Source organism: Spermophilus citellus, assembly GCF_964194105.1.
Source record: "Spermophilus citellus genome assembly, chromosome: 17".
Lineage (NCBI taxonomy): Eukaryota > Metazoa > Chordata > Mammalia > Rodentia > Sciuridae > Spermophilus > Spermophilus citellus.
In genome coordinates this window covers 58,337,566-58,354,027 of record NC_138199.1, presented here as the reverse complement: position 1 = coordinate 58,354,027, position 16,462 = coordinate 58,337,566, and the positions used below count along the sequence as shown (strand labels likewise).

Here is a 16,462-nt window from a genome sequence, read left to right as displayed (position 1 = left end):
ATAAAAAGAGGGTTTATTAGATTGATTTACAATACCAAAAACCAGATAGTCCCACAGAGGTCTTCAGGCTAGAGAGTTGGAAGAACTAGTAGCAGAACAAGAGGGATCAATGATGTAGCTCCAATCTGGGACAGAAGACCAGGAAACTCCCTTGAAAATAGCTGATCAATCTGATTCATAAGAGTGAAGGGGCTGGAGTCTTATGTCCTCAGGCAATGGCAGCAGCAATCATAAGCACCTGTTCAAGAATTGAACTTGTCAGGCTGGGGATGTGGCTCAAGTGGTAGCGCGCTCACCTGGCATACGTGCGGCCCAGGTTCGATCCTCAGCACCACATACAAACGGAGATGTTGTGTCCGCTGAAAAATAAATATTAAAAAAAAAAAAAGAATTGAACTTGTGTCTGCTCCCGCTTCCTTGTTGTTCCAAGTTTTTGTTCTATTCAGGCTTCCAATCTATTGGACTGTGCTGTTAACTTTTAGGGTGGGTTTAATTAATTAATTTTTATGTGGTATTGAGGATTGAACCCAGGGCCTCACACATGCTAGGCAAGTGCTCTACCATTGAGCTACAACCCCAGCCCCTGTACACCTTTAATTTTCAAAACTAAATATGTGAACTCAAAGTTTTCTTATTAATGAAAACCTTATTAATGAAATGTTATTTAAAACATTACTAGGAGGTAGAATGACTTCTTTAAAAAATGAAACCCCAGATTTGTTTTGTTACAAAAAGAAATGTTTAAGTATTAGTAAAAATATTAAATGGGTCTCATTAATGTATCTAAAGAATACCACATTGTACACTGTCTTCCAGAGGTAGGGGGGAAATCTACATTCTACACTAACTTTTTCAGATGGAATGGGTTTAAGTTGTTCTCAGTTCTATCAAAAAATGCTCTTAAATATCTTTTGAAAAAGTCAATTGGGGGCCGAGTTTGTAGCTTGCATGAGGCACTGGTTTGATTCTCAGCACAGCATATAAATGGATAAATAAATAAATGTCCATAAATTTAAAAATTTAAAAAAAATTTCAATTGTACCAGGGCATAATGTAATCCCTGCAACTTGGGAGACTGAGGCAGTAGAACTGCAAATTTGAGATCAGGTTTGGAACTTGGCCAGTCCCTGTCTCAGAAAAAAGTAAAGAAGGCTGGGGATGTAGCTCATTGGTAGAGCACCTATCCCCAGTACCTGAAATTTTTTTTCAGTTGTAAATTCTGATTCTCTTAAGTATCCCCAAATAGTAAGTGGTAAACAATGAGTTTGTTACTTGGGGCACTATCTTTCTGAAGTGGATCAAAGTTACTAAAATGTAATTAATTTTATTACATAAAATGTCTTTCATTGTTGCTCCTTTGTAGATACATTTACTAGATGGAGAAAGGTCATCATCCCCCACCCCACCCCCCAAAAAAAGCCCAAAGAACTTAAAATTCAGATGAAGGCAGAAAAAAATACAAAACAAGTGTTTTGAGTATTTCTCTCATTTTAACCTGAACTTTGTGTATATCTCTGGGTTTGACTGTGGAATCAATACTACCTCACCCCTAAATACACATGTTCAAAATGAGACCTTCCAAAAAAAGAATATAAGAGCTGAAAGAAAAAACTACATATTAAATATTTGCTCTGCTACATAACCAAAATGTTTCCTTTTCTAATGTATTCACGTGAGTTCAAAGGAATGTTAAACACGTTTACTTTGAGCGGGAAAAGCTCAGAAGCTGCAGGAAAGCGAGGTCGGCTAACCGCCCCTTCTTAACCCTGTCTCCGGCGGGTAACAGCCCCTGGAGGCGGGTGCCCATTGGCTGGGCAGCGGGCCAATGAGGGGTGCAGGGCGAGAAGTGAGCCTCACAGGAGGGGGCGGGGCGCGGCCGGCCGGTGCGGGGTCGCGTGCCGGGTCGCGAGCCGGGGCAGGCAATGTAACGGCCTCTTCCCCGCCCCACCCTCCCGGCTCCGGCCCCCCCACAGACCGGCTCCAGGCAGCGCCCGGGGCGGCAGCGGTGGGGTGCAGGCTGAGGGAGCCGGGCCTCGACGCCCTCCCTCACCCCGTACCCCAGGAGCCGTACCTAGTCCAGGAGGGGCTGGGGGGTCCCCATGGAGGTGAGAGAGGGAGACACCTGCCCTCCCCCTCACCCCCAAGGCCTGAGGGAGGGATTTGAGGTGGTGACGGGCCGGGCTCCCAGGGATGTGGGGGCGGCCAGGCTTGGAGGATGGCGACGGCAGGAGAAGCTGACGGGCTGGCGCGTCCCCAAGTGTGGTTCTTTAAGGAGGCAGGGACCACCGGGAGAGGGTGGGTCCTTGTGAGGAGCACCTACGGGGCGCCGGGTCTGTGCCGGCGAGCGGGCGGGGGGCGGGGGGGGGGGGTTCCGGGCGACAGGGTTGGCCGCGGCGAGGAGTCCCTGCGCGGGCTGAGTGGACTGGCAGACTGGGTCCGGGGTCGCTACGATGCCCTGGCGGGGCCCTGGTGGTGACCTAGCGCTGACGCCTTGAACCCGTCGGGTGGCACAGACGCTGGGGCAGGCTGGCGTCGTGGGCCTGTGAGGGTTGTCGGTGCGGCGCAGCGGGACTGGCACACGGGGGGCGGGAGGGTGAGGGGGAATCCCGGGGACAGAGCTGGGGCACCGAATTCGTGTTCCTTGAGAGCGTTTGGAATTGAGTTAGTTGAAGAATCCAGATGGAACAGTCATCTGGCCGTTTAGGCCTGGCTTTGCGCTGCGTGATGACTTTCTCCCATGTCCTTGTTTTCTGCAGCCTAAAGTAGCGTTCCGTGGAGGTGCGAATCGCTGCTGGAACCTCACTGTCGACACCAGCAGCAGATTATCTGATGTATTCAACAGCGTGATGTTGACTGGCTCCACTTCCTTCTATGATTGCTACAAATCGCAGGTCCATTAATAACCCCAACCCTTGGTTAGACAATTCATTCTAAATCAAATTCATGCACCCAGGATGATTCATGGGTGTTTAAATGGCTCCACAGTTAGGACCAGAAAGCCGGTTACAACATTTTAAATATGCAAGAATACATACTTAGGTGTCTATTTTTTATTTTTATTTTTTAAGCAGGGATTGAACCCAAGGGCATTTTGCCACAGAGACACATCCTAGCCAGTTTTATTTTTTCTTGCTAAATTGCTTAGGGCCTCTGAGCTGGCTTTGATTTTGCGATCTCCTGCCTCAGCCTCCTAAGCTGTTGGGGTTTCAGGCAGGCACCACCGTGCCCAGTTCCTACTTAACTTTGAAAATAAGGTCAGGAATAAGATTTTTTATTGACTCTTGTTTCCATCTTGTCTTCAGTATAACATGACATCAGAAATGAGTTCATACTTACTAAGACCAAAGTATACATTTTTAATTTCAAAGAATTTATTGCAGGGCTAGGGTTGTGGCTCAGTGATAGAATGCTCGCCTAGCACGCGTCAAGCATTGGGTTCGAGCCTCAGCCCCATATAAAAATGAAATAAAGATATTGTGTGTCCACCAACAATAAAAATAATGTATTGCAAATATATTTCTCATTTCAAACATAGTTTTAATCATTTAAAGGTGAATTTTTCTTTATTCTTTGGTTTTGACAGTGTCCTTAGTTAAATGCTATGACATTTATTTTTGTTAATGTATTAAATAAGGCTTAGGGTAATATAAGTCATGTTCATTTGAAATTATTTAACTGGGACATCAATGTTGGTATTGTTATACTTTGAATTATAACAATATATCAAAATTATTTAACCCACATTACAACTTTATATAGTATTATGCCCACTGTACAGATTGAGAAACTGAGGCACAGAGATTTTTGTCCTAAATGACAAACCCCAAGTGGAACCTAGCTCCAGACTTCTGCTGCTCTCTGTAAAGTTTACAATTCTATTAAATTTTACTAGGATTTAATTTCAATGAACTATTTGAAGTATATCAGTGATATAAAGTGATACATTTTACAGTTATCCTAATATGTCTACCCCAAATATTTACATATTTTCAGTAAATATTTTAACTGAAAAGGATTCAGATATTTCAAATAGAATTATGTTTAAATCCACATTATCTTATTTGCTTGTTTTATCCAAGAATACAAAAGTTAAATATTCTTTTAAAAGGATTTAACTTTTCTTTTTTTTTTTAAATATTTTTTAGTTTTCAGCGGACACACAATATCTTTGTATGTGGTGCTGAGGATTGAACCCGGGCCGCACGCATGCCAGGCGAGCACTCTACTGCTTGAGCCACATCCCCAGCCCCAAGGATTTAACTTTTCTAACTTTCAGAACTTATATACTCCTCTCCCCTCCCCCCTTTTTTGGAGGTGTTGGGCTGGAACCCAGAGCCTTGTGTGTGTTAAGCACACGCTTTACCACTGAACCAAATCCCCAGCCCCAGAATGTTTCACAATATAAAATGTACTTGAAGGAATACTTACAAAATATATTTAATTCCATACAGCTAAAATATGTTAAGGAATTAACTCAAGGCCAATCACAAGATAAGTACACATAAGTGTAGCTATCATTATTATTGTTATCATTGCCATATTTATAAGCCCACTTTAACAAAACTTCATTTCTGCTAATATATATATATATATATATATATATATATATATATATATATATATAAAATAAAGAGTGTTTGGAAATATATATATATATATATATATATATATATATATATATTGGAAATATATATATTTCCAAACACTTTTTATCTTATTTGCTATTACACAAACTGAAGATGCTCCATTTGTTTAAACAACTATTCATATTTACTTGTCTGTCTTTTTTTTGTTCATTCATTCATTCATTTGCAGAACTGCAGATTGAACCCAGGGGAGCACTCTACCACTTCTTGGCCCTCCCCGCTTTTTTTTGATGCAGGTTCTTGCTCACTTGGTGAGACTCGCCTCTTACTTTTGGTACTCCTGCCTCAGCATCACTAGGGATTACAAGTGTGCACCTGTACCTGACCCATTTTTAAGTTAAAAAACATTTTTTTAAAAGATGTATGTAAGAAGAACCCAAGGCCTTGCTCATGCTAGGCTAAGCAAGCACTCTACCAGGGAGCTACTTCCCTAACACTTAAGTAACTGTTTCAAAATGATAAGCAAGTATTTATGTTACTTTTGACAAATAACCACTAAAAAAGATTCCAAATAGGCCTATGATAAAGAGATAAAGGAGTTTAGTTGTAGATGGACACAATATCTTTAGTTTTATTTATTTATTTTTAATATTTATTTCTTAGTTGTAGTTGGACATGGTACCTTTTTTAAAAAATATTTTTTAGTTGTAGTTGGACACAAACCTTTATTTCACTTATTTATTTTTAATGTGGTGCTGAGGATCGAACCCAGGGTCTCGAATGTGCAAGGCAATTGCTTTACCACTGAGCCACAACCCCAGCCCCACAATACCTTTTTTTTTTTTTTTAAAGAGAGAGAATTTATATATATATATATATATATATATTTTTTTTTTTTTTTTAGTTTTCGGCGGACACAACATCTTTGTATGTGGTGCTGAGGATCGAACCCGGGCTGCACACGTGCCAGGCGAGCGTGCTATGCTTGAGCCACATCCCCAGCCCCCGACAATACCTTTTGTATTTTATTTATTTATTTTTTATGTGATGCTGACAACCAAACCCAGGTCCTTGCATAGGCTATAGGTGAGCACTCTACTACTGTGCCACAACCCCAGCCCCGCAAAATTTAAAATACCTTGATTAATAAATGTGTCTTTTCTCCTTGTATAAATTTTGATTAGACTAAAAACAACTTAAAATATTTTTAACCACATGCAGTGGTATGTTCTTGTAATCCCAGCTATTCAAGAGGTAGAGAAGGAGGCTCACATGAGCCCTGGAGTTCAAGGCCCACCTGGACAACACCTCTTAGAAAAAAGAAAGTAACATATAGTGGCTGGGAACTCAGTGGCAAAGTGTGTACAAAGGCCTCACCTTCAGTCCCTAGTACCCAAAACACCCCTGCATCACATCAACACATTTTTAGCCAGAATTATATTATTTCTGAATAAGAAAATACTGTTTCCATCTTGTTTATGTCAGGATGTAGATATTACATCTCAAGTTTTACTATTCCCTTGTTAAAGGACTTAAAAATTATAAATCTGGGGCCAGGTTGTGGCTCAGTAGTAAAGTACTTGCCTAGAATGCGTGAGGCACTGGGTTAGATCCCTGGCACCACATAAAAATAAACAAGTATTGTGTCAATCTACAACTAAAAAAAAATATTTAAAAAAATTGTGAATCTGTTCTTTCAGACTTTTTTTTTCCTCCTTTCCTTTTTTGCAGCACTGGGGATTAAACCCAATACCTTGCCCATGCTAGGTAGGTAGACAAGTGCTGTACACTGGGCTGCATCCCCAGTCTACTTTCAGACTTTTCCTCCCCTACTAGGGATTGAACCACTGAGCCATACCCCCAGACCTTTTTAATTTTTTTATTATTTTTTTCTTTTTTTTTCTTTTTGGGATAGGGTCTAAGTTTTAGGGCCTCAGTAAGTTGCTGAGGCTGGCCTCAAACTTAAGATCCTTTCGCCTCAGCCTCTTAAATCATTGAGTTTATAGGCATGTGCCACTGTGCCTGCCCAGCCAAACTTTTGTAATGAAGCAAGTTTTTTTTTTTTTGCTTGTTGCCTGTTAAATTCATTGAATTTTAAATTATTTTCACAGCACTTAATACCTTTTGGAAGGAGGCAGAATTTTAAATAATTTATTAAACTTTTAAAATCCAAACTTTTTATCTTCTTACTCAGTTGACTGGAAAAAGAAAAATGAGTTTGTAGAGAATTTTTCTTCTAATTGAGCATTAAAATTTCTGTAGAAATCATGACATTTTATTTATGACTTCATTTTTACAATATCTCTTGGATATAAAAAGTAAGCCAAAAAGTAAAGATAGCTATATAAAAGATCCTTGACTGAAAGTAAGAAGAATTAGAGTTTTTTTTTTTTTTATCCTATATTGGTTGAATAACTTGTTGCCATAGTTTCCTTGTTTTTGAAATAGAAATAATACTAATGTCACAAGGTTGACTAAATATAATAGTGTATGTATAATTTCTTTGAAACTCAAAAAATTCTCTATAAATGTACATCTTTCACAGATTGGAAGCATTGAGATAAAATTTGTATGGTTTATTTAAAATACTACAGTATCATCTACAGATCTGACCAGTACACATTTCTATAAAGTTTTATTGCAACTATATATTTGCTAATATATAGTCTGTGCTAGAATAACAAAGTTAATGAATTTCAACTGAAATCTTACCAGCAAATCCAGAATTATTACTCTTTTGGCCTTTTACAGAAAAAGTTCACCAATGTCTGGTATAAAGTAAGGTTAAGGGCTGGGATTGTGGCTCAGCGCAGGTGGGACCCAGGTTCGATCCTCAGCACCACATAAAAAAATAAATAAATAAAGGCATTGTATTGTGTCCATCTACACCTAAAAAATATTTTAAAAAATACTTTTAAAGTAAGGTTAAGTAGCTAGGTCTAGATTTGAAAGTAATTCTCCAGACTCTTAACCTGTGTTATTCTAAATTCTTCTATAATAAACAATGTTGGGGCTTTTTCTTTCTTTCTTTCCTTTTTTTTTTTTTGGTTATTGTTGTAGTACTTGGGATTAGGGATTAAACCCATAGTCTCATATATGCTAGGCAAATGCTGTACTACTGAGCACATTCCCAGTCCTTTTACTGTTTTTTTTGAAACGGGGTCTTGCTAAATTGCCCAGGCCAATCTCCAACTTGCAATCATCCTGCCTCATCCCAGGTAGCTGAGAATGCACCATCATACAAGGCTATAAACAAAGTTTTGATGTGTCTAATATACAAACTTTTCTTTAAAATTTCAGAATGAAGACAATATAGACCTAAGGCAGACCTACACTCCACTTTCTTCATCCACAGAATATGCAAGTTCTATAGATTCTTCACTTTTCTATGCACCATGGTCTACTTATGGAGATGATATTAAACAATCTTCTAATTCCCAGATCAATGTAAAGAACAGGTAAATTAATAAGTTAGATTTCTCAAGCTAAATGTGTTGTTTCTTTTTATTACACAGGAACAAAGGTGTAATTAGCTTTCTGTTCCATACATAATAAGCATTTTAATGTTGAGACATTATACTTTTATTAAGTTTATCAAACTTTTAGGAAAGTCTAAAATGCCTTGTATTTATTTATGTTTTAGTTTATCACTTGTAAAGTTTATTAGAGAGAATCTTTAGTAAATAAATTTTAAACTCCTTTTTCTAAAGATGAGTTAAGCCAAATTCAGCAATGGCAAGATGCTAAGCAACTCGTGAGACCCTGACTCTAAATAAAGTACAAAATAGGGCTGGGGATATGGCTCAGTGGTTGAGTGCCCCTGAGTTCAATCCCCAGTACCAAAAAAAAAAAAATAAAGAGTTAAAAGTTTTAGATTTTTGTTATTCACTTCTACATTTTCAGTAATTTTTTTCCTTCACTAATGTACAACAAACAGGGTTTTACCAAACAAAATTTTAAGATTGTTTTTTGATTATATTCTATAAATAATAAGGAACTACTCTATGTGACAGAGTCTTCTACTGGGGATACTAGAATTAACATGGCAAGTATTTTACCTGAGTTTATAATATTATAATCATAATGATAATGACGTGACATACTAGTCACTGCTAGTATAGTGAGGGTTAAAAAAAGAGGGTGGATGGGAGCCTGTTGAAAAGAGAAATTTAAGGGAATGACATTCAACTTTATTTAATTATAAGGCAGCTGTTATAATTTAACAAATAAGAGTTACTTTTGAATCTTATTAATTAAAAAATGTTAAAATTTAAAATTTATGATAAATTCTCTGATGATTTTATTAGAAAGCATATATAATAATTAATTCTCCATATGTATACAGATATATAATATATACTTTTTTTTTTTTTTTTTTGGTACTGAGGCTTTAACCCAGGGATACTTTACCGCTGAACCACATCCCCTGTCCTTTTTATTTTTATCTATTTAAATTTTTTTGTTGTTGCCAATGAATTTTTTAAAATATTTTAATATTTATTTTTTAGTTTTCGGGAGACACAACATCTTTGTTTGTATGTGGTGCTGAGGATAGAACCCGGGCCGCATGCATGCCAGGCGAGCATGCTACCGCTTGAGCCACATCCCCAGCCCAGCCAATGAATTTTTCACTTTGGGGCTGGGGATGTGGCTCAAGCGGTAGCGCGCTCGCCTGGCATGCGTGCGGCCTGGGTTGGATCCTCAGCACCACATACCAACAAAGATGTTGTGTCTGCTGAGAACAAAAAATAAATATTAAAAATTCCCTCTCTCTCTCTCTCTCTCTCTCTCTTAAAAAAAATGAATTTTTTACTTTGTTTATTTTTATGTGGTGTTGAGGATCTAACCCAGGGCCTCACACATGCCAGGCAAGAGTTCTACCATTGAGCCACAACCCCAGTGCCCCTTTTTATTTTTTATTTTGAGACAGGGTCTCACTAAATTGCTTAGGGTCTCTTATAATCGTTCTGCCTCATTCTCCCAAGTTGCTGGGATTACAAGTGTGCATCAACAATGCCCAGCTCCAAAAATATTTTTGCTTAGGGCTTTGCTAAATTGCTGAGGCTGGCCTCGAACTTGTAATACTTCTGCCTCATCTCCCAAGTTGCTGGGATTACAGGTATGCATCACAATACCCAGCTCCAAAAATATTTTTAGGTTGATACATGCTATTGAGGAATTCAAACTTTACAGAAATATATATCAGGAAAAGTGAAAGTTCACCTTAATCCTATCCTCACCCCAATAACACTTTTTTAACAGTTTGATACGTATAGCATTGAATATTTTCCTAGATATGTCCTAATACATTATTATTCAAAAAAGCTTTTATGTTGAATTTTTGTGAAATAACAATTTATTAGGAAAAAAAGTATTAGACTTGATGGCAGACAGTTTGTTTAGCAAGTGTATAGTTTGGCAAGTAATAGAGCCTTGCAAAAATCAGGTTTCTTAATATCTTCTAATGATCATCCATTCAAACAGTAATAATTGAATGATTACTAATGCCTACATTTTTTATTTTTAAAATTTTTTTTTGTAGTTGTAGATGGACAGAATGCCTTTATTATTATTTTTTTAAATGTGGTGCTGAGGATCAAACCCAGTGCCTCACACGTTAGACAAGCACTCTGCCACTGACCTACAGCCCCAGCCCTATTACCTACCCTTCTGATGTTATGAAGATCAATTAAATATTTGAGTGTTAGGCAAAAATAAGGTGTTTTTATTTCTAAAATATCCCAATACTTTGAAATGTTGGAAATAAATCACAAAAAGCAAGAAGTAACATTTTAAAACAAAGTATTATTTCAAGGAAAGAATTATCCAAAAATCATAAGAAGTTAAATATACCAGTTTTCTATGACCTTATGGTTTTTATATTTTGAATTAGAATATTGATTACTGGTGGGATTTCAAGGGACATAGGACTCCAACTACTTTGGCAAAGATTTAAGGATAATCCTAAAATCTGTTATACATAAGGGTCAGCTGCAAAATCACCCTGGAATCTAGGATGATCATATCACATCTCACTTTTTTGTCCAATATAAAGAATCACAAAAATAGAGCAGCAGGTTAATATGATTTTTTCAAATCCAAATTAAGAAACTAAGCAAATGTTGACGGAATGATGTATAAGAGGACTAGACATGCTTTCAGGAGCAGCTGTGGTACTATGTCTACAATACTATAAGTCAGAGAATTGTATGTTTATGGAGAAATAAGAGGTAAGCATACATTGTGAACTAGATGTAGAATTTGAAATGAAGGAGAAATATTTATGTAGGATAGACACCATGCCAAAGTAGAATATATTCTTGAGCTCTGTTCCCCCCTTATTTGAAATAATGATATAGAGTCAGACCAAATATCTTATAAAAATTATGATAGAATATGTCTGGAAGGAGAAATCAACATGCTGTATTTTAACATGAATAAAATAGTTTACATATGATTATTTATTTTTAGGATTCAAACTGAAAGAAATGACTATGGCAGTGAAACAGACTTATATGGACTTGTGTCTAACATTTTGGAAGAACAAGATAAGTCACAGCCATATTTTGCTGAAGGGTTAGTATGTTATATACCTTTGTATTGTACAATAATTTTTAAATTCACATATACTAGGTTACTCTATTATTAACTTTAATATTTATTTAATAATCCTCTGACTGTAGACTTCTTTTTTAAAAATATTTTTTAATTTGTATATGGACACAGTGCCTTTATTTATTCATTTTTATGTGGTGCTGAGATTGAACCCAGTGCCTCACACATGCTAGACAAGCCCTCTACCACTGAGCTATAACTCCAGCCCCTGACTGTAGACTTCTTAATTCAAATATTTGTTTCTAGAAGGCTTGATTTTGCTAAAATACTTGCCATACAATTGAAAATTCAGTCTTAGGTTCAATTTGCTTAAGAACTTTCACTTGAAAAAATTATTCTTATATAATTCAGAGCTATTTCCCTTGAATTAATGAGCAAAAGTTTGGCTTAAAGAATATAAATTCCATGGGGCTGGGGATGTGGCTCAAGCGGTAGCGCGCTCGCCTGGCATGCGTGGGGCCCGGGTTCGATCCTCAGCACCACATACAAACAAAGATGTTGTGTCCGCCGAGAACTAAAAAATAAAAATTAAAATTCTCTCTCTCTCTCTCTCTCTCTCTCTCTCTCTCTCTCTCTCTATCTGTCTATCAAAAAAAAAAAGAATATAAATTCCAGCTGGGTATAGTGGTACACACCTGTAATCCCAGTGGGCTTGGGAGGCTGAGGCAGAAGAATCACAAGTTCAAGTCCAGTCTCAGCAATTTAGCAAGGCCCTAAGCAACTTAGTGAGACCTTGTCTCAAAATAACAAATTAAGGGCTGGAGTTGTAGCTAGGACGTAGAGTGCTTGCGAGGCCCTGGGTTCGATTCTCAGCACCACATATAAATAAATTAAATAAAGGTCTATTAACAATTAAAAAAATATTAAAAGAAAAAAATTTTAAAAACAAAATAACAAAAAGGCTAGGGATGTGGCTCAGTGGTTAAACAAGTGCCCCTCAATCTCAACCCTAGTACCAAAAAAAGACGTGTGTGTGTATGTGTACTGTAAAGACATACTAAGATTAAAATGTATACAGTCACATGTTGCTTATGTGTGTGTGTGTATAATATATGTATATATCACAAAGAATAAAACTCATTACTCATTGAAGAAATACATGAGTTTTATTCATGTGGTAGAAGCCTTTTAAGTATGTTATAATTGTTTTATTTGAGTGTGGAAGCCATATTGTCCAATTTATTCATAAATAGGGAAATATCCTTCACATATGTAATCAACTAAATTTTTTTTCTGTGGTGCTGGGGATTGAACCCAGGACCTTGTGCATGCAAGGTCAACTAAATTTTTTTTTAGTTGGACACAATATCTTTATTTATTTTTATGTGGTGCTGAGGGTCGAACCCAGTGCATCATGCGTGCTAGGCAAGCACTCTTACCACTGAGCTACAATCCCAGCCCAACTAAATTGTTTTAATTTCAAAAATAATTACAGCAAAACACATCTGTTTTCATTACAAAATACTAGATTACCATAGATAAATAGTTCATCTAAGACATTGAAGTTGCCAGCAGTAGGCCTCTTGGGAAAGTACAGTGAAGACATACTAAGATTAAAATGAGGGGCTGGGGATATAGCTCAGTTGGTAGAGTGCTTACCTCGCATGCACAAGGCCCTGGGTTCAATCCCCAGCACCAAAAAAAAAAAAAAAAAAAAAAAAAGGTTAAAATGTGCTGAGCATGGTGGCGCACATCTGTAATCCCAGTGACTTGGGAGGCTGAGATAGGAGAATCGAGAGTTCAAAGCCAACCTCAGGAAAAGTGAGGTGCTATGCAACTCAGTGAGACCCTATCTCTAAATAAAATACAAAATAGGGGTGGAGCGGTGGCTTAGGAGTTGAGTGCCCCCCTGAGTTCAATCCCTGGTACCAAAAAAAAAAAAAAAAAGATTAAAATGCATCCGAGCAGCTCAGGAGGCTGAAGCAGGAGGATTGCAAGTTTGAAGCCTGCCTCAGCAACTTAGTGAAGCATTTAGTAACTCAGCAAAACCCTGTCTCTAAATAAAATATAAAAAAAGGGCTGGGGATGTGGCTCAGTGGTTGAGTATCCCTGGGTTCAATCCTCAGTACCAAAACAACAACAACAACAACAAAAGATTAAAATGCATACAGTCACGTGTTGCTTAAGGATGAGGACAGGTTCTGAGAAATATGTTGCTATATCACCTTCGTGTAAATAATCATAGAGTGTGCCTACACACCCTCTAGATGGTATAGGTTACTCACTCAACATGGCCTATGCAATCAATAGACATTGTAACCACAAAATATAGAGGCTGCTTGTGGTATAACACTCTAAATAACAATAAAAGACAATAAAAGGCATAGAAGAATGAACACACAAACCAGTCAAAGACACCATCACTGTCTAGTTTTATAATGTGCATGATAAATGCACTGTGCTTTTATGTGACTGGTGGTGGTACAGTTGGTTTGTTTATAGCAATGCCACAAATATGTGAGTAATGTCTTGTGCTATGGGGATGTTATAATGGTTCTGACATGTCACTAAGCAGTAGGAACTTTTTAGCTCTATTATAATCTTAATCTCTGACATATGTGGTCTGTCGTTGATAGATATAACTTTATTTGGAGCATGAATATTTATAGAGCATATAGCGTATTTCACATGTTAATTATTTGGAGTTAATGGCAGCTTTTAAGGCAGGGTTGGAAAATATTTGAAAATGGTGAGGGTAGGGGGAAGATAAATGTTTATGAGAGTTTTTCCTGCCTTTTTCCCTGAGAAAATAGTCTTTAAAACTTAAGTTGTAATTAAATATATTTACTTGTTCTAGGACCTGCTCGACCAACTTAAAGTCAGTTTGGCCAATGAACACAAGCAGATTTGTAGATCACCATGATCTCTTGACAGAAACCAAAAGGCCAATAGATACAGCTATCTCTCAGCAAGCCTTTTATAGTGGTGAATCTGTGTCAGCAGTGGAAAAGCAATAGAAACTTGCATAATAGTAATCTCACACCACAACAAAAAATAGATGAACTTTATCATGGATTTACTGGATTAGACCTTGAAGAACAATGGATATACCCCTCAAGAAGTGATCATTCTAACTGTTACAATATTCAGACAAATGATACAGCTAAGGCAACATTCCAAGAATATCCATTTATCAAAAACTGTTTTACACCACAAACTGGTCTGTCTGATATCATGAAAGAATCAGGAATTGGTACTTACCCTTATGGAAGAGAGAAAATATGTGCTAAAGGTCTTGAAGCACCATTACAACAAAAAAGAGCAGAGATATTTCTTTCCCAATTTAATAGATACAATGAAAATGCAGATTATTGTAGATACCCAGAATATGCTCATCCTAACAAGGCTAAGCTTAGTAAATGTTCAAATTTTAGTGTCCAGGATGGTAAAAAATTAGCCAATGGCACACCGGAAACACCAACTGTAGAAGCAGATGCCTATACAAAGTTATTTCAGGTTAAACCAGCAAATCAGAAAAAAATGGAGGAGACAATGCCTGACCAGCAGAATTTCACATTTCCAAAAACCACACCACATTTAACTGAAAAACAGTTTGCAAAGGAAGCAGCAGCATTCACAGCTGATTTTGGCTTAAAATCAGAGTATGGACTAAAACCTCACACAGCTTGTCCAGCTAATAATGATTTTGCTAATGTCACAGAAAAGCAACAATTTGCTAAGCCTGATCCCCCAAATTCTGAGTATTTTAAATCAGTGAATTTATTATCAAACTCAGCAACATCTTCAGGAGGTATCAATTTAAACAGACCAACTTGGATGAATATTCAAACAAAAAATAACACTCCTGTTCCTTATAGAAATCAAGGTAACTTGATGAAATTAAATAGTCATTTAAGTGCAGCTTCAAAAGGTTCTAACCATTCTTCAGATTTCCCCCAGCTATCATCCACAAATTTAACCCCAAATAGCAATTTATTTCAGAAGTATTGCCAAGAAAACCCTTCAGCATTTTCTAGTTTTGATTTCAGTTACAATGGTGCAGAAAGAATTCAATCTGTCAATCACATGGAAGGACTGACAAAGACTGGAGAAGAAAATCTCTTTGAATCGGTTACAGATAAAAAAATAAAGCAGCCAAATGGATTTTGTGATAATTATTCAGCTCAGCAGTATGGGATCATTGAAAATGTAAACATAATTTTCAAGCCAAGCCCCAGAGTGGACATTATGATCCTGAGGAAGGTCCAAAGCATTTAGATGGCTTATCTCAAAACACATATCAAGATCTATTGGAGTCACAGGGTCATTTTAATAGCCACCGACAAGGAAGTGGAGACAGCAATATTAATAGCCGTGTGAATCGCACACAGGCATCATGCTTTTCTAATAATTATATGATGGGAGATTTAAGGCATAATCAGGGTTTTCAACAACTTGGTTCAAATGGGTTTCCCCTAAGATCCACCCACCCATTTGGCCATTCAGTTGTTCCACTGTTGGATTCCTATGATTTGTTTTCTTATGATGACTTAAGCCATTTATACCCTTATTTTAATGATATGATGTATGGTGATAATTCCTTTTCTGGTTTCGTGCCAACTTTTGGATTTCAAAGACCAATTAAAACTCGAAGTGGACCAGCCAGTGAACTTCATATTCGTCTAGAAGAGTGCTATGAACAATGGAGAGCATTAGAAAAGGAGAGAAAAAAGGTAACAGAGTTATCCATTTAGGAGTAATTTAGTATATTTCCTCTGCCAATTTTTACTTTACCTTGGTGTAGTTCAAAAATATTTGCCTTGCCAGGTGTGATGGCACATGTTTATAATCGCAGTGACTCTGAAGGTTGAGACAGGAGGATCTCAATGAGGCCAGTCTCAGCAACTTGGTGAGAACCAGTTTCAAAATAAAAAAGGGCTGGGGATATGGCTCAGTAGTTAAAGTACCTGGGTTCATTTTCCAGTAACAAGAAAAAAGTACTTACCTTTTTTTTTTTAAGCTGAATTCTTCTATAATGTACAGTATTTAGGTTCACAACTATAAAGAATTATCTAGGTTATTTAAAGACTAAAGGTTGAGTTTTAAAAATAACTGTTATCCATATTCTAATTTTAAAAATTTGTCTCTGGGGGCTGGGGTTGTGGCTCAGTGGTAGAGTGCTTGCCTGGAATGTGTGAAGCACGGGTTCATCCTCAGCACCACATAAAAATAAATAAAATAAAGGTATTGTGTCCATCGAAAACTAAAAAGTACATTTGTAAAAAAAATTGTCTCTGAAGTATATTTGTTTCTCTTATTGG

General features: G+C 37.2%; 1 pseudogene across 1 annotated transcript in view; it reads left to right on the top strand.

The window, feature by feature from the left end:
- Positions 1–2,099: 2,099 nt before the first annotated feature.
- LOC308636365 (meiosis-specific coiled-coil domain-containing protein MEIOC-like) overlaps positions 2,100–16,462 on the top strand; it is a 54,274-nt pseudogene continuing 39,911 nt past the window's right edge. Inside the window, exons 1-5 of the transcript in view lie at positions 2,100–2,165; positions 2,757–2,891; positions 7,887–8,044; positions 11,058–11,162; positions 13,999–15,874. The product of the transcript in view is annotated as a meiosis-specific coiled-coil domain-containing protein MEIOC-like (transcript). The remainder of the gene's footprint in view (positions 2,166–2,756; positions 2,892–7,886; positions 8,045–11,057; positions 11,163–13,998; positions 15,875–16,462) is intronic.